Raw genomic sequence first — 24,644 nt, forward strand, 5'->3', positions numbered from 1 at the left:
CTTAATTGATACTCCCTCCGTTCCGAAATAAGTCGTACGTTTGGCGAAAAATTAGGGATTAAGGAATGGTTTCAGAGAATGTTTTTGTTATTTGTAAATATCTTATGTATGAACTATCCTCCATGTTCAGGGATAATATGGGGATCCTATCACGATGGTAAGTTGAGGAATCGATATGTTGAAGTTGTCCATTTATCGCGCTTTTTCCAAAGAGCTCCGGTAGATAGTTAATTACTAAAAAATGGACTGTGATTAACATTACAGGTTAGAATTTGTTCTTAATTTTTAGTATGCACAAGTAGAACTCAACAGTTATTACCGATATGACATTTTTTATATCTCAAATTTTGCAGAATGAGCAACAAAAAGAACATCCTTTTTTTTATGTGTTCGAATATCTGGATGCAAAATGGTGAGAGATAAGGACTTGGGACCTTCAGCGGACCCCCCATAAGTTGACCCTGGGACCATTTATATGTTTCTCTAAAACATATCCAGAATTGAAGAATAAAATCGCACGACGTGTTTACGAGCAATCCCAAAAAACATGATTTTGGAGGGGAAGGGGAGGGATGGGGGCAAAATAAAGGACATATTAATGGTCCCAGGATCAACTTATGGGGGGGTCCCCCGAAGGTCCCAAGTCTGTATCTCTCACCATTCTGCACCTATTTTAGATTGAAAATAAAACACAAAAATAAGACATTTTTAAGACATTCGTTCCTCAACTTACCATGAAGATTGGACCCCAATTTTAGTTCTGAACATTTACAATAGTTCTTTACAAGAGATAAATGTTGATACACAAAACATTTACTAACAAACTTTCTCTTAATCCCATTTTTTCCCAAACGTATGACTTATTTCGGAACAAGAATTTTTCCCAAACGTACGACTTATTTCGGAACGGAGGGAGTATTACAAAATCTTAAAGTTCTTTCTTACCAATTTTCTCTGGCAGATATCACTTATGGCATTACAAGATTGACATCTGTAAAAAAAACACAAATAAAACATTTTTACTTTCGATTTTTATAAGAAATCTATGTTTTTTGTTAAAGTCTTTATATAGGGGAGGGTGAGGCAGTTTAACGACGGGGCAGTTTCAATTTTTGCATATTCTTCTTATCTCTTTGAAAGGAATGGAATAAAACCTTTATGTTATTGAAGAGATAACTGAGACCCATGTTCATAAAAATAATTAATTTCGTGTCGCTTCTCGTTTGAATTCTCTAATTGATTTTATAAAACTGCATCAAAATGAAACTTTTTGTAATGTTTTATTTTCAACAATTTCTCAACTATTGCACTTTTCTATCGAAGTAACATAATTGTATTAAATTACCAGTGGTTATCTGAGTATTATAAGGTATTTAGCGTTGAATGAAATCTAAGATGGTTCTCACAATTTTGGTTTGAGTTCCGAAAGTGCGTGAGGGGCAGTTTCATGCAAGCACACGGAGAAGTTTCCAGTGTCTAACAATTTACTTTTTCAATCAAAATTAACTTAAAATGATCATTGAAAACGTTTTGTAGCTGTTTATGTCCATAAAGTTCGAAATTATGGGAAGTAGTATTTCGTAAAAGTTCATAAAAAATATAATAAAAAATAATCGTTCAGTGTTTTTTACATGTATAAAAATGATGAATTTAATTGTTATAATATCTTTTCAGAATATTTTCAGCAAGATATTGTAAATTATTTTTAGTATAATTAAAATTCAAGACTTTGAAATACTATTATAAAACTGTTATACTAAAAAAAGACATGTTCTAAGGTGATATAATGATCCAACAATATACAGAATTAGCTTAGCACTACAAAAGATATTTCTTTCGTATAAAAATATAAAGAAAGTTGCTCAATTAATGAGAAATAGGCTTGGAAATTTTTGGCGATATTTTATTTTCTCTGTATGATTAATTAGTGTTTAAATTCTGTTATAAAGTTCTTGTTCGATTATATTTTTATGTTTTAGAGTCTAAGAAGACTTCAAAATAGTAATTTTAATCAATTGTAGTATTGCAAGTTTCCTATAAACACGCTTTAACTTTCTCAAAAATTGCCTCATATTTATCTTGAAATTGCCCCGCAATGGGGGACTTTCACACATTCTGTCTTTCAAGTGAAATAAATTTCTCCACAATAGACTAACGAAATTGAAAGATTATTGTTATTATTTTTATTAACCCTAAATCCAACTGTAATTCACAAAATATACAAAGCTTTACTTCTGTTTATCATCTTTTTGCAAAATGGTCTCAAAATCCATTTTGCAATTTAGGGGTGAAACTGCCCCACCCTCCCCTATATGAACTCAGAGAAATGGGTTTGGAAGCCGAGGTTAGAAAGCGGTGTTGAATATGCAGCATCATAGCAATCAGGGTTTAGATTAACACCAAAAAAGAGAGAAAAAAGTGAAATTTATTCCACTTGCTTTATAAAAATTAACTCTCTATAGTGTTACATTTACACTGTGCATATAATCTGCGAAAAGCACTTGAAAAAATTACTTTTTCATCACCTAGAACAGTCACAAATATAACTTGTATGAATTTAATACACTTTCGTTTCATTATGATATAAATAAAAGTATACAAATAATATATTTTCTTTAAGGAAATAATTCGCTATATAACATTTAAATCTCATCGAGTGCTAAATTTATACCACTAGGAACAGACGATATTTTAAATACCATTGGTGTAAAAATATCCCTTGATAGGGTTTCTAATTTATTTTACAGCGTCGGTGTAAAATCTACACCCGAATGGGGTTTGATTTTTCAACTCAATTTTTCTAACCTCCGCTTATTGCCAAATTTACTACCGGTTTTAGTTCTTTCGGAGTTATAATTTGATGTAAAAAAAATACCCCCGATTTGTGCATATGTCACACTCGTGGTTTTCTTACTCTGAGTTTCTGCGAGGAAAAACAATCTATCGTACATGCAATTCTCTGTTTTTTTAGGTGTATTTTACTCTGAGTGTGTGATATGATACAAATTATCTACACTGCTAGTGATATTAGCAAAACGGTTTGTATAAGAAAAAAAAACATTGAAAACATAAAAAAGTGTAATATAAAAAAAAGAATTCTCAAACATAAGATACCAGCAATTATGCAAGTGGAGAACCTTTTACGTATGTGTTACGTCAAACCTATGATGGACTTTTCCAAGAGTTTTCAAGAGCGCATGAAAATAATAGGAAAATAATAGAATAATAGAAAATAATAATAGTAAATCAGTGCGTTATGCCCAACGCACAATAAGTTTTGTTTTGTAAATATGTTTTTGAAATTGCAATGAGAGTGAATGAAATGTAGATCTAGTCATCTCGCTCTCTTTTAAAGGAAATTTTGAAAACATGTTTACAAATAAAAGTTATTGTGCGTTGGTCATTACCATAAAGTACGCAGATTGTCCTGATTATGTGTTATGCCCTAGACACACTCACAATTTAATCTAAGAGACGGATTAACATAATTATAATCACAATAATGATTTGAATTAATTCCCATCAGTTTGCGACTAAGTCATTTGTCTGTTTAAGCCGAGAGACAGATTAGTTAGGAAACTTATAGAATTATGAAGTGCTCGAAGTTTTAGTGTGTGCGAAACCTAAAACCCTCCTCCACAATCAATTATCTCATACAGTACACCATTTTCCCTTAATCCGAGACACTTTTGCCGCATCTAAACATAGATGTGAAGTTAGCAACAATGGAAAGCAAACAATAATAACCCAAAATATTTTCTGAATACACTCGTGAATTTTGCTTCAAAATAAGTCAAATCCATTGAATCATAACACAAGGGGTGGGTTAGATAGTTCAAAATCTGCATCTCGCATGAGAGATGTGGTTTCCTAATTTTCTTCCCATTATTCTTGGATCACCTCTATGTCAATCATCTTTGGCATAGAGTCAGAACAATTTCAGCGGAAAATGGATTTTCAACAGAAAAGGCTCAATATGAGAATATTTTCCCAGTAGTTCCCCCCCCCCCCCCCCCCCCCCCATCTGTCAGGTGAAAATGTGTCGATGCCTCTGTAGAATTCCCTAGCGGCCAGATTTTTTTTTTTTTGGTGTTTGTCTGAGCCAATGCACCACAAAAGAGATATTTCGTCACATATAAATATTCCATCTTTTCCATTCGTGAGCCCACTTTTGCCATGCAATGGACGGACAGATGACGAGTGAATGAGAGATGTGCGGAATCTCTGTTAGGGATGAGATGTATGAGTTTCTGTAGGTTTGGGCACAGTGTGTGCTAGGAGATAGAGGATACTGGGAAGCTCTCTTGTATCAAATATTAACCACCGACCGACGAATGAGCGCGTCCTGACATCCTGCTCCTGTTGTATAATATTCTGGGGGAAAACGAGGTCTCCATATGCATCCATCTATTCCAACCTGACAACGAACTTGGGGGCAACCCGCCGATGGCTGTGATGATGATGGCTCCAGTCAGAGGGTAAGAGAGTGCAAGCTGCGGAGATGCCGCTGGGATGAATGGAGGAGCACAGGCACACTACATTATTACATTGAGATGCATGCAAGAGCAATTAATTGAGTCCTGAATTATAAATACACCACGTTCCATATCCATCCATGAATTATTGAATTTTATATATCGCACCACTCTTTCATTCTTTTCTTCTTGGCCAAATGGTCTCCCCAGATAGTTTTCCCATCCTATAACGTCACGTGCAAATATTTAGAAAACTCTAAACATACCCATATACCACCCATTTCTACCACTTTTTATTCCAATTAAATGTATCTTTCCTCCAGGATTAGACATTTATCACAAGTGATTTGCAAAAAAGAATTTTTATTAATTAATTTAAAAAAATATAAGTTTTAACATAAAATACGATATGCCTACGCAATGTATCAAAACCATGAAAGACTGAAAAAAGGAATCTCAGTAAAAAAAAATGTGATCAGTAATTCAGTTAGAGTTAAGATAAAGACAGGGAGATAGCACTCCAAAGCGCAACCTCCGTCTAATTATTTTCTAATTAAATTAAATACATTGCCGAGAGGATATTAAATCACGAGGAAATTAATTCATGCAAAACGAATAGACGAACGAGAATGAACAAAAATCTCAGCCATGGCGGGCACGCAAATAAAATTATATCCCTCTTCATTGCCGATTGGTGAGATTTACTACACAACAGCATAAAAAAATCCTCAATGTACTTCAAATATCATAGAAGGAGAACTTACACTTCTTCAATATTCCTTTAAGAACTCAATTTTTTATTGTGAATACACTATGTTTCTGTGATAGGGTAAGTGTGCCAAATTTCGGCATAGTTGCATGCAAACGCCAATGTCTCAATTTTGAAATGTAATATTTTTAATACAAATTGCTTTTTTTTATTCTTTCTTTTGTAAGAGTGTTGTTTGGAACCTTGTAAAGAGTTTACCGTCTTTATTTACTCTAAAATCATTTTTAATACATTTTAAAATTAATAAAAATATAGACATAGCTTTGGTACCCTATTTCGGCCACCTTCATTCTCATAGTTCCTTGCCCTTCCGGAATTCTTCCAATATCTTTTTTCATGTCATCTCGTTTGTCGAAGCTACATTTTTTGTTATTCTTTTGCATTGTATAATCTCTAGAGTACGTAAAATCTAAAAGTTCATGGAAATTCGAGGAACAAAAAAAGTGGCCGAAATTGCAAGCTGGCCGGAATTTGGCACACTTACCCTAATTATCAAAAGGAAATATTTAACCAAGACACAAAACAAATAGTCGCAAAAACCGCCATTTAATTTTTACTAAACGAACTCAAGGAGAAACAAGTTATTTAATCCACTTTTTTTTCAACTAATGACACAGCTAGGCCAAACGGTAAGAGATATCGACTTCCAGTCTTCGACGACACCCCCCCCCCCCCTCCTATAACACAACATTTTCTTGAACACTGTTTTTTCCTTTCTCCCCAAAATCCTTCCAAAATCGAGTTTTCTTAATTTGTTTCGAAAGGGGTCCTAAGTGTTTTTTTTTTCATTTTGGAATATGTTTTGAAGGTAGTCAAGGTGAATATTTCGTCACTTTTCTCAACAAATTTTCACGTTTCAGAAGATTTCTAAGAAATGTCGTCACGCTGTTTGTCCGTCTGTCCGTCTGTCCGTCTGTCCGGCCGACTGTCGCCAGCTATAGAGGCCATACGGTTAGAGATAGAGACTTGGGACCTTCGGGGGACCCCCCCCATAAGTCGACTAAAGGATCGTTCAAATCGGTTGAGAACCGGTAAACGGTTAATGATGCGAAAGTACTTTTGAGGTATAGCATCTAATTCACGAGTTCGAGCATTTCGAAAAGCCTGGGACGCTTTGCGATCCCTTTTCAACCGATAACCCTAAATATCTGAAACGGATGATTTTCACATTTGATAAAACGTATAACAAAATGCAGCGCCTTTGCCAAAGAAGAATCTGGAGTACAGTAGAATCTTCCTTAATGCGAGGAGGCATTCCTAAGTGGTCTGTTTATCAAACTCTTCCACTACTGAAAATAACATTACTTAAATTAACTCTGGCTTCCGCTAAGAATAGACATTGAGAAAGGGTAGTCCTTACTTTGATGATTTCATCCAAGGTGAGAGAAAGTTTTAATAAAAATATTCAATACAATTATTGGCAGTGTAGTTCTAAATTTGATACATATGTTCAAAAAATCGCTAGTCCTGTTTTTTAGAAGAAGTCAAATGATAGGCTAGATATGCAAACCAAAGTGAATAAAAGTGAGTAGTCTCTCAAATTCGAACAATGCGACCAACGCAACGGTTGAATTCAAATTGTCAAATGCGGGGTTATGTTAAAAATGTAGGTAATGGATGATTAAGAATAATATTTCTCTGAGATCGTATAACATGTAAAGCGAATACATCGCCACGAAGATTTGTGAAAAAGAACAATATTTTTAAAAATATCGTTAGAATTCCCTTTTATCTGTCATCTGAACTGTCAATGAGTTTACTTCACTGACAACGCCATCTATCTTCTTGATAATGCATATATATAGTTTCAAATAACTGGATGATTTACATGATGGGTAAAACTACGTATAAGTTATGCCCAATATGAATGGGTACTTTACCTTAACAAACCCCATAGTGCATTATAAATAACAAATTGCATCCAAAAGCTATAATTACAAATTAGACTTCTATAAGAACATAAAATTTAACACAATCATCCGATGCCTCTGACACCTTTATTAATATTTACAACAAAATCCAATATTTAATAAATGAATCTAATATTAAAAGAAGAGTCATTTGTAGAAGATATTTGTGGCACGTTTATGTGATTAGACCGATTAGACCTTCGATGTGATTTGGATGAGAACTCGTGGAGAAACTCATCAGAAATTCTTTAGCTCGTGTTATGTTTTTCCTGTGGTATCAAAAGGTTTTGCCAACGACATTTTCGAAGTTCGACAAGTCATTTTATTAATGAATTCATACACAGAATGCTGGAGAGTAACATCTACTATCCTAGTCTAACACTCATGACTTCATTTATGACATCTGCATAAATGCATGAAACCCCATCGTCATTATTGACATAACGAAACATAGACCCCCAATGGAAGTTGCCTCAGATGAGACGACCAAAAGTACTCGTCAGAAATGGGGCTGGGTGGGTGGGTGGATGGTAAGTGAAAGAGAGAGAGAGAGAGAGAATCGAGACCGTCTCACATCATGAAATATGCACCGGAATTCGTCTACAGGCGCGAATCTCTTCTATGGGCCAGGAGCATGTTGAATATAAGGTGCTTAATTATAAATTGAAAGCGGGAGTGTTTCATTGTTAATAATTTCCTCGCTACTGCCGAATTCTCTCTTCACATCCCACACCAAATCTCTTTTCACTCCGTGGCGACCTCACCATGGCGCTTCCTCGTGCCACGGCGCCAGGGAAGTGAGTAACATCCGAGACGATGCTCCACTTGCCTCTGACCCCAAAAATACACCACCACACTGGCGGCAACATCACATGAAGGAGAAAAAACTCTGAAGAGATAAAAGAATCATCCAAATGCACCATTTCAAATGTGTAAGTCTTTCTAAATAAATTATTTTTACAAATACAGAAACGATGTTCAAATGAAATTTTTATTGCACATCCCATACCAACTTTATTCCTCATAGCCCCTGCAAGCTGCCCCTCGTTACCCCACCAAAACCTCCCTTAGGAGAACTAGAGTGTTTTTACAGGAAAGAGCCATTCCATACTGATACACAACCTTCCCCAAATGATCTCCTTTTCTTTGCACTTTTCTCACAAATCAAGGGGCGAAGAACGGTGTACCTTTGCGCTAAATCGACCGACAATCAAGCAATTAATCCACATTAAAAGCCTTCTGATTTTTCATAAAAAGATTCGAAAGATTTCAACATTTCAAAAAAGGGAGGCAAAACGTCTAGCGTCTGATCTCGAAAACCGTCATTAGGCATGATTCAATGGTACTATCGTATATGAACGCAATGTCTGCCTAGGTAACCTCTAAAAACATATCCAAGCTCATGGTTTTGGTGGGGAAATGGAGGAGTAAAGGTAAAATGAGGGGCATGTTAACAGTCCCGAGGTCAACTTATGGGGGAGAGTTTCTCTAAGGTTCCAAGTCTCTATCTCTAACCGTTTGACTTCTAAGCGTAGTAATGACCGGACAGACGCATCGTAAACAGCGTGACGTCATTTCTCAGAAGTCAGGGACAAAGTGGAAATTTTGTGAAGTAAAAAAAATCTAGGGATTATACAATGCTCTCTCTGTTGAGATCGAGCACTAATATTGACAAAAAGATTGACATTACTTCGTCTGCAATCTTCAACGCTCTTCGAAAGCATCCATTTAACAAAGCTTCCATTAGGAATCCACAACTTTGAATCCTTCCTCTGGAAATCCTTCATCTAACTTGAGTCAACCATCACATTCGTTCAACCAAAATCCGTTCATAGACACTACAGTAGAACCCCGCTATAGGCCATCGCTCTATAGTCCACAATTTATCGACCGTTGATTTCAAAACACTGATTTTAAGTTAGATTATGTTTTTTAATACGCGACATACAATGTTGTCATAATTATTTTAATATTTTTGGCAAATTTTATTGAGTAGTTGTGATAATTGTGATCCTGAAGAGAGCGAGGACAAGTACCACAATCACAAAGAAAGTGGAAGCCGTATAGCAATTTCATTACTAAAAGTCGTTGATAATTTTAAAAAATGACATAGGCTATAGTGCGACGCAAGTGTCAAATCTGGAACCAAATATGGCCTATAAAGAGGCTCTACTGTAAGTCAATCAAACCTATTTCAGTTTTATGAAGAATATTCCAAGAAAGAAACTTGAACATGAAGACAAAACTTTTATTGTACAGAACTGTGCTAAAATTGTATCAGGTAAAAACACCTCTAAAAATTTCAGAGAAAATACCCATACTTTGTACGAGTCCAAGCTTCGTAATAGCTAAATTTTTTCCAATGTTTCTCAATAAAGATTTGACTCATTGCATCCATATTTTAAAAACTAGAGAAAAGGAAAATTATTCATTACGAAGCTTGGGATCGTACGAAGCATGGACACTTCCCCTACTCCTGCATCATAGAGCGAGTGCTCGACTACTGGAGCCATCACATGTTCCGTTATTCTAGGTTCTGACTATCAGGCAAACAATGCATAATTAAGCCTTTCCCGCCATTCAAGAATTTCAGTTTGTTAACCTCGTTATTGTCACTGGCATAGCTGAATTAAGTACGTCCTGAGAATTGGTTTTTGAAGATCGATATCATTTGCCATGTTAGAAACGAGTTTTCTTATTTTTGACTAGAGATATATTTTCCGAAGCGGTAAAAAATTTTCTCCAATTCCTATCCTGTAATTAACTATTGTGATAATTAAACGTCCTTTTATTTTTTAATCATGTCAGACTGACAGATCCTACGGTAATTCTGATGGAACATTGATTGGATTGCGCAATAAGGATGCCTAGAAATTAAACTTAAGCCCTCTGGGAGTGACTGGGGAGCAAAATAAACATTTCTTTAATTCTAGGCATTTAAGGATAGTCTTCATCGTTCAAGCGTGGTAGACAGGTTCGGTGAAGACCATTCTTTAGTGCTAAAATGAAAGACAAGCTTACCAACAGCAGGGTGGCAATAAGTCACCTCCGGAGTGGAATCACACACATCTACGGTAATGCCCTACACACACTTACGACTTAAACTGAGAACCAGCTTAATGGGAGACTTAAGTCGGTTTAAGTCATAACTGTGTCTAGGGCATAAGTTTAAGTTTAGTTCTTAAATTAAAAAGACGAAAAACCCCAAAATTGCTTATAATATAAAGCTATTCGATAGAATATATAAACTTATTGACCCCTCGAAATTTCATTCTTAACCTTCACACATTCATACACAAAGTCACTGAATTTCTTACAGTGAAATTTCTACAAACAGGTGAAATCCCTCCAACTATTTCGAGTAATGCAAAATAATGTTGAATTAAAATTTAAATATTTAAGCGAAATTCTGCATGTTTTTTTCGTTCCTTCAGCTGAATCTTCCATTTAAAATCATTGAAAATTAGATGTGAGCATCTCAGAATGTTAATAATTTTTGATATAATAATAATTTTATCAGATCCAGTTCCTCCAATTCTTTTTCTTCTACTGCTTCTCATCTAGCTTTCAACATTAAAAAAATATATGAAAATTGAATAATCAAAATGAAATATGAAATTTCTTCAAAGGTGATTTTGGGTAGAAAGCAAAAAATGTTAATTCGATTTATGAGTTCAATATAATCGTAAAGCTCTTTTTTTTCTATACAATCAGTATAGAGAAACATACAAACCAATTAACCAAATCTTTTTTATACAATCCTTCACTATTCTCTTCGCAGCAACTTTTACCTTATCCACTGTTAATATTAGCTATTGAATTTGGTCTCAAGAAAGATGAAAATAAAGCCAAAGAAGAGTAATAATATAAAGATGAATATACACATCCGATAAATTTTTTGTTATACAAAAAATATATAATTTCGAATGAATATGCATAATTAATAAAATCCCAAAATTATTCTTCTTTTCTTTCCTGTTGCCCAAAACTATACGTGAAAGAAAATACACGATTCTTTGGAAAAAATAAATTATTTATATTATTGCCATTAAATTAAGTTAATATATTATCAATATTTTATTGGATTGGATTTTTGTACAAAAAATATGAAAATTATTTTTTTCCTCACGCACGTGAATTTACCTCAAAATATGATTCCTTGTAATCTTCTTTTTTTGGGAATTCTTAACGCAATTATGAAGGCATGATCAAAAGATATAAATTCAATATATTAATGATGGAAATAATCTAGGTTGTTGCGGATTTTACTGTATACTTTTTTTCGGCATTTCATATACCAGCTTAATACGAAGTCTATACAATCATCGAAATAATTGCATTTCTTTTATCCAGGTGATCTTACTATATATAGATACACCTGTAGTGAAAAGTAATGAATTCATCGTAATCTGAAATAAGTAAGACATCGAGGGAAAATATTGAATTTAATTAAGTATAACATTTCCCATCACAATAACCGTTATTTTTTCAAAATGCCCTAAAAGCATTCTTGCTTTATTGATGAAGAAAAAAGGGATGGGAAAAAGGTAAAGTGCTCGCAATTGTAACTTTGATGTAGCACCTTAAAAAAATTAAATTTGATCGATCATTTAATAAACCGTACTAAATTTAAAAATTCAAAAGCTGTGAGATTATCTTCCAAATTTTCATCATCATCATTTTCAATTTCAACCCCTTATCCCTATTGGGGTCGCGGTCCCATGACATCCAAATTAGCATCCCACGCTTATCGATCCTCCGCCACTTCAGAAAGATGTTCGGGTTCGATCCCAAGGCGCTCCCATGCAAGATCCTGAATTTGATTCTGCCACCTTGTTCTAGGTCTGCCTCGAGGTCGACGCCTCTTCACAATGGCTTGCATAACTTTTCTAGGGAATTTTAAATCTTGCAAATTTTAGCAAAGGAAATCAAAGAGCTTTCGTTTTATCTGCAACCATTTTAGATACCATTGCCTCCATAATACTTTTCAATTTAGGAAATTTTTAGAAAATCAAAATTCACATACCTTCCTATCTCGGCATCTATCTTCGGTTTTGAAATTTTTTTCGGTCATAGGTTTCTATATACAAAATGTTTGGAAAGGCTACCTCCGAACTCCGAACCATTTACGAAAATAGAGGAAATTGCTAGAGCTGTTTTCGAAAACATGGCTTTGGTAAGGTTGGAGATTAATCGTATAGACTAATGAGGGGGCAAGTCATCGGAGATCGTAAGTCGATATCTCTTACTGTTTAGCCTATAGATCGAGAAAATATATAAAACCATGATATTAAAACTTTTCGGACGAAATAATCGTTTACGGCTATTTTTCCAGTCCAATGTCGATTAAGTCTAGTACAGGACGTTTGGAAATTTTAAAGCCTTTGCAAAAAATTCAAAATTAAGCAGTCGTTTTTGTGAAAAACTCAAAAAAAACATGATTTTAAAGAGTATGATGGTTGGGATGGAAAGAAGGGGACACCTTTTCACTATTAGGTGTGATTCCTTCTAATCACACCTATTTTAAAGGGGAAGGGTCACCAAAGTCTGGAAATTGATATCTCTTTCCGTTTAAGCTCCAAAACCGTAATAGAAAGCTAGTTGTATGTACTGTACATATATTACTGATCTGTTTTTGAGTTCGAGGAGTAAAAGAAAGTCATATTACTGATGCGAAATAGGGTCTTCAGAAAACTCCATGTAGCTATCTCTAACCGTTTGGCCTAAGAAGAAGTAGTAGTAGAAGAAGGCTCCTAAACAAGTAATGTATTTACTCCAGGACATTACTGCACGAACTCAAAGAGAAAGTGTCTTTTTTTCAAATTGACCAGTTAGGGGAAGTGTGCCAAATTTCGGCCACATTGAGTGTAATTTCGGCCATGCAAATAAATTAATTAAAATTATGTATGTAATCTTCGAATAGTCAATGAATTCATTTCGGTCTTAAATATTTATTCATTTTAGGATGTATTAACACAAAGACCGTTAAATTTTTGGGTATAATTTGAATTTAAATTGCGTTGTAAAAACTCAGGGTAGAAAGAGTCTTACAAAAAATGTGACAGATATATTGTGTTTCTAGCAGTTTTACGATTTGTGATGAAGTGCAAGAGGTTTTCGTTCGGTGTTTTTCATGAAAATGTATTAGTTTTCGTTAAAGATTGTTTCTGTTTATGTTAATAGTGAATCAGTCTTTAAATTTCCGGTAAAATTTTCCAGCTGGATCCTGTATTTCGCGTAAAAAAGTATATACTTTGTGAGCGTCTCTCCGGTGAGGTAGTGTTGCCTATTCCGGCAACATCTTTTGCTTTCCTAAATATCTTATTAATTTTATGTTTTTTTTTTCAATTTTTGAGTTCTACAATGTCCAGAGAAAAAAAAACATCGCTTCTATGAAAAAGATGATGTAGAAAAGGCCTTGGAAGAGTTCAGGAAAGGCAAATTGCTACGGGAGTCTGCGCGTAAATTTGAGATGCTACTCTTTAGGTCTTCAGGACAAATTACACGGAAGATCTCAGGGTTTGTGGGTCATACAAACGTATTAAACTAAATATTAAGGTGGTCAGAAAAAAGGTGGGCGGAATTTCACTCAATGTGGCCGGAATACTACCCAAAGCAATGCCCATATTTCTATTAATTTTTCAATATTTTAGGAAGTGATTTAAAGAAAACAAAGATGATAAACTAGTTTTCAATGTTCCACACAACCCTCCCGAAAAAGAAGTAACAAAAAAATATTGCATTTCAAACTTAAGAGTTCGGTGCTTATATGCAACTATGCCGAAATTTGGCACACTTACCCTATATCTCCATCTAGAATTATTCAAGATCTACGGTTAACCAATCTGGAGGGTCTATTTCTCAACCAAGTCAGTTATAATCAGTATCAGTAATGAATCTGTAAAGTATCGGTAAAGGACTGCATTCTTTTCTCAAAATTTCAGAATTACAAAATTTTACGAATATGACAAAATACAAATCTGACATTACGTCAAAATTTAAATTGACGACAAAAAGTATCGAATATTTTATTCCAACTTTACAGTCTCGGAATGTGTTGAAAACATATACATATCCTATAAGCCCTATAAGTGTAAATTTTTGACAGAATTGTTGGAAAGGGAAAAGCTCTCAATGTGGGCAAAATGTGGTAAAATATAGTGGCCTCTCTGGAGCATGTCCTCGTCTAAATATATTTTACAAGCACACACTCCAACAATATAAATTCAATGAATTTTCGTTCTTATGGAAATGGAATAGAGCATGAGTGTCTGGCAACAACACGACGACACACAATAATAATTATTAGAACATAGAGAACCCCATACTTCCCATATTCTCCATCACCCCCAAAGACTTCCAAAACACAACTATATATGAAGAAGGCAGAGGGGATGGCAAAGAGGGACCCTTTCGCCACCATAGAATGGGCACACAAATGAATTAATCTGGCTGCAACAAACAAACCTCGGAACATAATTCACTTCCTAAGTTATGCAATTCTATCAAAACAGCTCCACCATGGGCATATAGTACACACAAATATTCTAGGGATGCGTGGCAAAATGGTAAATGCATTCACCATTCTCCTCCACGTGGGACAAAATCTAAGGATGGTATGGGGTACAAGGGGATAGGGGAGGGTACCAGAGAATGTTTTGCATTACACAGGAGCGAAAATAGGAGACACAGCTCAGAGATTTTCATTCGTCGCAATCGTCAATGTTTCATTCGTACTCAGTAATTCCCTTGAATTGCCTCCAGGATGACCCTTATTTGGTCGCTTTAATCTCTCACATTCCAATCAATTGCCATCAGATTAATGTGTATTATTAATACCTACCACTTTCCTAATAACTAAATATTTCTCCTACAAAAAGCATATCATATCAGGTTTCTTAAGTGATAAATAGAATTATTAAGGACACAGAACAGAACAAATGAATGTATGAACTGGTAGTCAGAACTTTTATAGTTATTTTAAAAAATAGAAAAAATAGATAAAATAGTAAAATGTCATATTTTTTCAAATTGTCCGAAAACTTAGTATTAATAATGACCAGTGCACAATAACTTTTGTTTTTGAACATGTTTTCAAAATTTCCTGTGAGAGTGAGCGAGATGACTAGATCTAGATCTCACTCACTCTTACTGAAATGTCAAAAACATGTTTACAAAACAAAAATTATTGTGCGTTGGGCATAAAAGTAAAAAAAAAATCATCTTATTCATGTTTTATTATTTGAGTGAACAACTGATACTCATTAGTTGAAACCTATTTGAATTTGTCCAGGTTTAAATAGCTTACAAACAAATCAAAGAATATTGCGATCGATTGAAAAATAGGCTCAATGGAGCTTTAGAAATTCCTATATTTCCCGCTCTTTTTCTGATTGTTGAACTTTATTTCCTGAATTTATAAATAAACTTTAAAGTAGCATATTGTTACTTTTAATCAAAGACTTTAATTTAAAAGACTTCTAGACTTCTAGATTTCTAGACTTTTAATTTAAAATTTTTAAAGATTTAGTCACTGAAACCATAGTTTTAGTTTTTTTTTTTTTTTTTTGAAAAAAAAACACTTCGGTGAAGAAGTTTTCTCAGAATTGGTCCATCTAAAGTTCAAAAATCAAATATTTCCTGTTAGAAGATAAGTCAAACTAATCCTTAAATGTAAGATTTTATGTTCACTTGATCAAAACGTATTAGGGTAAGTGTGCCAAATTTCGGCATAGTTGCATGCAAGCGCCAAAGTCTCAAGTTTGAAATGTAATATCTTTAATAGAAATTACTTTTTTTATTCCTTCTACTTAAGGAGTGTTGCTTAGAACCTTGTAGACAGTTTATCGTCTTTATTTACTCTAAAATCATTCTTAATACATTTTAAAATGAATAAAAATGTAGACATAGCTTTGGTGCCCTATTTCGGCCACCTTCATTCTCATAGTTCCTTGCCCTTCGGGAATTCTTCCAATATCTTTTTCATGTCATCTCGTTTATCGAAGCTAAATTTTTTGTTATTCTTTTGCATTGTATAATCTCTAGAGTACGTAAAAACTAAAAAATCATGAAAATTCGAGGAACAAAAAAGGTGGCCGGAATTGCAAGCTGGCCGGAATTTGGCACACTTACACTATACTTTCTACAAGACGAAGCATTTTTTGTTTTACCTCATTCACTTACATTCAAGTGAAGTGGACGGCAATCGACTAACCAAAATAGATCAATCAAAAATTTTAATTAATACCTTACCTTTAACTACTGATGCCCTACCTTAAATTCAATTCTAGCTACGGCCCTAGTCCGAAGCCTGAAAACCTTACACTATTTATGTAATTCTAAGATACTTTGAATATTATTTAATTCATTTCTAATTTAATATTAAGAGGTCCGTACTTTAAGTTGGTTTGTCCAGAATTTCTAAATTTACCCTATGATAGATAATATCGATAATTTAAAATACTACTGGGCGGTTAATTTTTAATTAAAATTCTTTCAGATATCAGATATTTTTCATTACCAAACGTCTCAAACTTATGAATATTAACCAATAGCAATGATTTTTCAGAACTTTATTAAAATGTTCCAAAACTATTCAACTGTATTATGCATTGTGAAAAATATCAGATCTGATAACCGTTTAACATGAACGGTATTTGCAGGAAAAATGTTAAACCTTAAGCCTAAAACTCAAATAAGTTTTATAGACTTTTCGCAATCATTTTGACATTATAACTCGTATAGGGTGAATTTATCACTTCTCGCCAGTCAGTGCCCCACTTTTCGCCACTTACACTGAAATTCCGATCTATTCATAATTTATGCAATAAATGAACTGCAAAGTTAAATGTATTTCCATTGCTGGTACTTACATTAATAATAAATAAAAATAATAATTACTTGTTTGAGATTTAACAAATTTGAGCAATTTTAAGAGCAATATTTTAATCAAGTGAATTGAATCCAATATTTCTTACCAAATATGTCAAGTGTCATGGAACATCATCGAACAAAATTTACGTTTTTGGATAAATAATTTGTCAGACGAATTTTTAACTACATTCTTTGTATTTAGTTAGTTAATATTTCATTTTATATTATTTTTTGTGAAAATTACCTGGTGGAATGTGGTATTGCTTTAAAACTGATTTTAACACCCGTCGCCATTGCTTTTCAACAGGCAACGTTAACTTCATTTCGTAAATTCTCAGTTATCAAATCTATATTGTTTGCTTTTCGCAATAGTCTAAATTTGATTTGTCAAATAAAATGAAAAAAAAAAATTATAGTGAGTGATAAAAAGGCGATCATGAGAAAAAAAATGTTGAATTTATTCTTTTCATAATATTGTCCAAAGTTATCGAGTTTGGACCTCTTCAAAAGTGTGTGGCGAGAAGTGGTTACAAAACTGGCGAAAAGTGGTAAAAAGTGGCGACGAAATGGTTTGGCTTGCATCTGATAATAAAAATCAGTCAAGCAGTCGGGCCTTAAATTTCAGGGTTAATGGTGTAACCTATGACCAATCTAAGAAACTTTTAGTCAAATTTCAGTTACTTTAAAATGAGAATTCACAAGTTATAATAAAATTAACTTCACTTTCTCCTAAAAATGGTGACAAGTGGTTACTCCAGCCTATCTATAATTTAAAGAAACTGATGATTTGTGAGCGATTAGGTAATTTTTTCAAAGGACTTCATTCTATTCAGATTTATTAGAGGTCTTAATATTAAAAAGTTTCGGATAATAATTGTTAAATTGTAGTAATGATTTTTTTTTAAACTGCTATAAACATTTTTAATTTTTCAAGTTCTGGGATTCAGGAATAAGTTTACCTTTGACTAAATTTATTTAATTCAATAAAAATTCCTCCTTATATCCTTTTATAATTTAAATTATATACTGTTTTCTTTAGCCATGCATTTATATCCCTCCGATCTAAAATTGAGATCTAAATTTACTAAACTTCTATTGCTGCAACTTCAACCCTTGTACTTCGAATTTTGATATTTTGGACCTTTCGGGACTGTAGCATTCGAGATTTCGGATTTCGTAATTTTGACTCGAACCCGTTAAATCCATAAAAATCCATGCTAATATCTCAATAATGCCAAGAAAATAATACTGTTATGGGAGAATCTTAAGAGGTAATATAGAAAGAATTACTTTTCATGGATGAATTTGTAAATAATTCTCACGTGCCACCAGACCAAACAGACCAATGGGCATTTGCACGCCTGAACAATATGGTAATTTAATCACAATTATTAATGATGAAGAGATTTGACATGCACGTCATTTGATTGATATTAGTGTAAATTGTGGCTAAACATTATATAATTATGCCCATTTTGCTCACACACTCCTCTTTCTCCATCCGATCATCTCCGGAACGGACAGATATTATGAGACGTTCAGATGACAACTACTTTGGGAATATCAATATCTAAACACCCCAGGTAAATTCATTGACTGAAGTGTAGCAAGAGAGCCCTGACGTTTGGGGATTTTTGCCTTTTGCTTGAGGGATGTTATGGCATAGCCATAAGCACCGACAACAATAACGAAAAAAAATATATATCGAGATTGGTCATAGAGAAAGACGATAAGGAATATGAACAGAATGAGAACGCATATATGACGTTCATCGGGGTATTTGATTAATAATTCAAACAAAATACTCATACACACAATGCAACGTAAAATCAATTTGCCCATCTCTGCCCCTTTCTTTCTCGGCCCACACTACCCCCCCAATTGGAATCCATGCAGCATTTCCCATCGCTCGAGCACAATCTCAATATGCCAAACCAGTGGGAAAGCATTGTAGCTTCATATTCATCATATTTATATAAGCAAAGGTATCCGTCGCCCGGTCTCAAACTCATTCCCGACCATACCATGAGCCCCTGATGCCAACCATTGCACCCGGCCCATAGGAGAGAGAACGACGACGACTCACTAATAGGCATGCACAATAAATGATTGCATTCGAATATAACCCGAGATACAAGTAGAGAAATCCACACAAACATATGTACATATATATGAACAATGTCGATGGATGGTGAAGGAACAGGGTGTACAGGGGGGGTTTGTCCAAAAGCAGGAAGGAATCCATAGAATATGGCAAAACCCCAATGAGCCATTCTCCATCCCAGTACAGATCGCCTGGTATTCACTCACAGCATATTGAAATAGTGTTCTCGATGCATATTTCAAAATTATTCAGCACAACACTACCCTCTTCGCAAATGTACAGAACGCCAACCACCGGAAAACATGGTCCTTCAAGTCACTGTAATATGATCTATGCATTGTACAAGGAAGCCTAAAAGTACAACTCATCTAGATTAGAGAAATAATCAGAAAGCATTGATATCTAGTATATACACATTAATCTTAGGTCCATTTTCGCAAGGAATGTATGATAATTTAAAAGAAATACTTATAGCAAACCTAGTTATATAAATTTTCGTAATCCGAATTTTTAGGAATGCCTAGTTCCAAATACAATATAGTAAAGAAGAATTTATCTCGTTACTTAAATAGGGGAGGGTGGGGTAGTTTCACCCTTAAATTGCGAATTACGAATTCATTCTTAATAAAAATAGTGAACAGGTATAAAACTTGGTATATACTGTAAATTGGGTAGGGTTAATAAAAATATAAACAATTATCCTTCAATTTTACTGGTCCATTGTGATAACAGTGATTTTATCTGATTTGCAGAATGTGCGAAAGTCCCCCAAAGCGGGGTAATTTCACAGAAAAATCGATTAGTAAAAATAAAATAAAAATATGCGTTTATTTAAAAGTTGAGATACTAAAACGGATTTAAATTATTATTTTGGAGGTTTCAAAGTCTTTAACCACATAAAAATATCATCAAGCAAGGATTTCATTAGAGAAATTTTATACTCAACTTTTATAATTTTATCTGTAAATACAAGACTTTTCGCAGTGCTAAACTACTTCTGAACATTTAAAGATAATTACAACGCTTAACTATCGTCTAACTATCTTTTTATGGCTAGGTTTTTCTCAATCTCTCTCTCTGTGAGCATACCTTCCTGCCCATTTAGTGACCTACGTGCATATGTATGGTCACAAAACATACAACCTGAGAGAACATTTACCATCGTTTTCACCACAGAGTAGGTTGGAACCGAAACTAAGACGGCGATGGCTGCACGGGGAAAAACAGAAAGATGATAATAAATAAATAATACTTAATATTTTAAAATCAAGGACAGATCATTAGGACAGAATATTTCGCAGAAAATATTCTGAAAAATTATTACAATGAACTTGATAACGCGTCTGCCTGCATGGTCTGTCTCTTGCTGGGTCACTCTATGGGAGTTTTTTCTGAGCCCTCGGCTTCTTTTTACCCACTAATATAAGGATAGGACTAATATAAGGATGACACAGGCCATCACTATAATCCTAAAAGTTCACCCTAAATTTACCCCGTGGGATACCCTCTTGACTGAGCCTCTGGCTGTGGATCGCGAAACGGATTATGGGTGCCCTGAGCATTATAAAGCCTCTGCCATTGTTCTCTATCCATCTAGGCCTTTCTAGCTCTTCCCACATCCAAGATACAAAAACTTTACCTAGGTCCTCAGTGTAAAATTCTCTGTCTTCTCCCGCTAAATGAATCCCAGTGTCAGGAACACGAGCCTTTTTTGGCCAAACAGGCACGAATCCCTCAATATGCTTGCCACTGTTGCCCTTTCCTCACGCAACGACAGCATTCTTGACTGATTGAAATTGTAATTCATAAAATTGTAAGTCTATGTAAATCTTGATATATACGGATTGTGATTCAGGGTTTCTGCTGTTTACCTAATGAGATCGGATGTGGTAAGTCGGTGACAGACGCAACCAAGTATTTGTTAATTGAGAAGAAATATATTAATTGAATTGAAATTTGAGTTTTAAAGCATTCATAAAATAATAAAAAACTATAGGCTAACTGTACCAAATTTCGTCCAGCTTGCAATTTCGGCCACTTCTTTTGCTCCCTAATTTCCATGAATTTTTAGTTTTGCATACGATGTAAAAAAAACTTCGTAAGAATTCTTTTATAACATGAATTTATAGCTAGCGTGTTATTATTATTTTTATTTTTTTTATTATATTTTAAACGCATTTTTAGAAAATTTATTTTTGAGATATCGGACTTAAACGACTAAAATTGCTAGCAAAAACTTATCAAATTAACATTTGAAGGTGTTATTGACCACGACACACATCCATATAAGTCTGCATTAAAGTATCCCCCCCCCACGTACCTTCAGAACTTAATAGAAAATTGTCAGAACTATTAATTTATCTAGTTCTAAATACCACGAAACTACTTGTAAATTACTGTAAATAAGTTTTTTCAAAACATATTGCAATAGCTCAAAAATTGGTGAAAATAAGACATCCCAAAAAGTTTGAATTTGATAGAATTTTATAAAATAAATTGCAAGACTAAAACGAGAAGCATTGTTTGTTGGGCGACAGTAAAAGATTTTACTCCACTCTTTCCAAGAAGATAAGAAGTAGGGGAGACTGGGACAAAATTTGGCAAAACGAACATTTCAATATTCACAATTTTCTAAAATAAAAGAGACTGAGGATTGAAATTTTTATTATAGATAGCCTTCATGAACCTTCTTAAACTTACAAAGTTTAAAGGGATTCGAGGAAGGATTATGTAAAATAAAAAATAATGAAATTTTGAGTCCTATTTTTGGAATATTTGGCTTACAGAAAATATCAATACTGATTAGCTCAATTTAAGCACTTTTCTCGTTAAGATAGAGAAAAATTATCTTCGACAAAGTTGTAGAGGAATAAATTTCCTATAAAAATATGTCTATTTGATATTTTTAACGTTTGCGAGAGTAAAACGTCACAAATTATCTGAAGACTGACAAAATTTGCCCCAGCAATTTTGAGAATGTCCACATAATCGACTTTTAGAAAATGATTTGAAAGTTACATTTCTTTCGAAATAGAAGAAAATAATCTTCTGCAATGTTGTAGAGCAGTAAATTTCCTATAAGAATATGCTCATTATAAAACGTTTAAGTTTTCTCAGAGCTAATGAAAGAATTTAATATGCGTTTTGACAAGTTTTGCCCCAGTCTCCCCTACCCCTTCCAGGGGCGCATTAAGTCTAATAAAAAGTGGACCTATTTTTCACTTTTCCTTGTACCAATTTTGCAGATATTGCACCGCGATTAATAAAAATCTGCTCGTAGTTCTTGTACTCTTTCGGAAAGTATAATGAAATTGACCCCTTGATTCGACTGCCTCACTCTCCCCTATAATTAGTTGACTACCAAATTTTGAAACTATTTTATCATACTTAAAGATTGTATATCGTTTGGTTAATTTTTAAACTTCTAAAACAGTTAAAAAAAAGTTTTAAAGTTCAGAATTAGACTCTGTTCCAAATTACTCAATTGCACCATATTTATCAAATTTTCTAATAAAATTAAAAATGAGAAAAATTTCAGTTTTATATTTAGAAACTTCATAAAATGAAAGAGAACTTCTACTTGATTAGTGGACCGAAGGCATTGAATCATTTGAACCCTTGTACTTAAAAATCTACTAAAGTGAAGATACAAATGAAAATATCCTTAAAATTACGATTTTCCCGGAATATGGTAACCCTATTTTTCAATTTCACTTAAGCACTATTAAAAATAGATTAAAAAAATTAAAATATTCATGATAATATTTAACAATTCTTACCAAACTATATAACACAAATTGAGGCTAGAATCATTTAGGTAAATGCTACTAGATGCAATATGGCAACACTCTCTAAGGAATTCATCGAGATTGTTGGCAGAAAATCATACAGTTCCACATGAAGGTTTGAATGAAAGGTGAGTTCCAATATAAAACACAAATATACGATAAAATCGTTATATTCTTGTATCTGGGGAGTTGGACTTTGGTGCTTGGTGCATATGGTTCATTTGTTTAGTCGGAAGGCTCAAAACCCGAAGAATGGAATTGTACTAAATTTATAGACAATGCACCACACAGCATTCAACAAACAATCTACATTCGACGAAATATCAAGAGTCAGAATTCACCACCATTCCTTACCAAATAACCATTTCTGCCCAACAACCCCTCTACCTCTTCCCTGATATATACTATGTTATATTTCGTATTCCAATCTCTCCCCCAAAATATGTATAGTATAAGAATTTGATGTATAGTACAACGTTCATCAATCCACTCTATATAACTCTTCCATAAATTGTTTATATGCATTGTGACGTTAGAAAGCGGAAAAGAGGTGAGTAAAATGACCAAAAGATATGTCACATGAAAGGCTACCAATTATGCAAGAATAAAAATAAAGTGAAGAAATGCAAAGTCAGTTGACAGAATTGTAAAAAAAATATATAGAGGTCAAATATAAATTCATTGTAATATAACATTTTGCATATTATTAATTCATAATAGCTTTTAATTGGAATTCAATTGAAACAATAGAGCAGATATAAATTATGCAAAATCAATTAATGATATAAGAGACACTTCTAACTTAAATTCACAACTTTATGCCTTAATTACTGAATTATGGGAAAATTCACTTTTTGCATATCAATAATGTATAAATCGTGAAAAAAAGCACGCAGGTTTCTCTCCTCAAATTATCCCCTTATTAAGTATTTATGTCTTTCAATAACATTGACTACGTATTTAGTAAAAATACTTTGTGAAAATTACATCGATTTTCACCATGAAATGTGTTAAGTTCTCACTAATCAAATATTTAACAGGGATATTTAATGATTTAGAAAGAAAATGAATAATATCACAAAGAGACTCAATAAAAAGATATTTGTAGTAATAAAGGAGTAGAAAAGTGTTCCAGACTTTGTGAAATTCTCAAATTCGCGATTTTGATGGTAGCGAAGACTGGGGCAGAATTAGCCAGGGGTAAAATTAGACAATGATATTTTACTCTATTGAGCAAACTACTATTTATTCAGAGTTAACACCTTTCTCCCTAATCACTGAAATATTTATTGGTCTGATTCAAAAATTTTTCATTTCAGCAAAATTTTATCTGCTGCCTATTAGTGCCTCGGTCTCCCTTATAATTTAAAAGAGATGGCAAAGCGTCCTAGGCTTTGTGAAATGCTCGAACTCGTGACTTAGATGCTATACCGCAAAAGTACTTTCGCATCATTTACCGTTTACCGGTTCTCAACCGATTTGAACCGTTTCATAAATCTCTCAAAAGATCACCCAAAATAGTTTTTGAAAGTAATAGGATTGATTTTCAGATAAAAATTTTTTATCAGCTATGAACCTGTTCATTACCGATTCAAAACCGATTGGAACCGGTTTATTTTTATCGGAAATTCCAAGACCTTTCCAACGACCCCATACATTACCCCATTTGCTTGATAAATGCGCACTGTAGTGTCTTTTCAACCTTTGACCTTGAAAAATCGTTAT

The 24,644-nt window shown here is 33.7% G+C and overlaps 1 protein-coding gene across 2 annotated transcripts in view; it reads right to left on the minus strand.

Moving 5' to 3' along the window:
• LOC129803884 (protein bric-a-brac 1-like) overlaps positions 1-24,644 on the minus strand; it is a 372,561-nt gene that overhangs the window by 316,947 nt on the left and 30,970 nt on the right. For both annotated transcript variants that reach the window (XM_055850754.1, XM_055850752.1), the window contains exon 2: positions 946-991. The gene's annotated coding sequence lies outside the window, so the exon portion shown is untranslated. The remainder of the gene's footprint in view (positions 1-945; positions 992-24,644) is intronic.

Source organism: Phlebotomus papatasi, chromosome 2 (genome assembly GCF_024763615.1).
Source record: "Phlebotomus papatasi isolate M1 chromosome 2, Ppap_2.1, whole genome shotgun sequence".
Classification (NCBI taxonomy): domain Eukaryota; kingdom Metazoa; phylum Arthropoda; class Insecta; order Diptera; family Psychodidae; genus Phlebotomus; species Phlebotomus papatasi.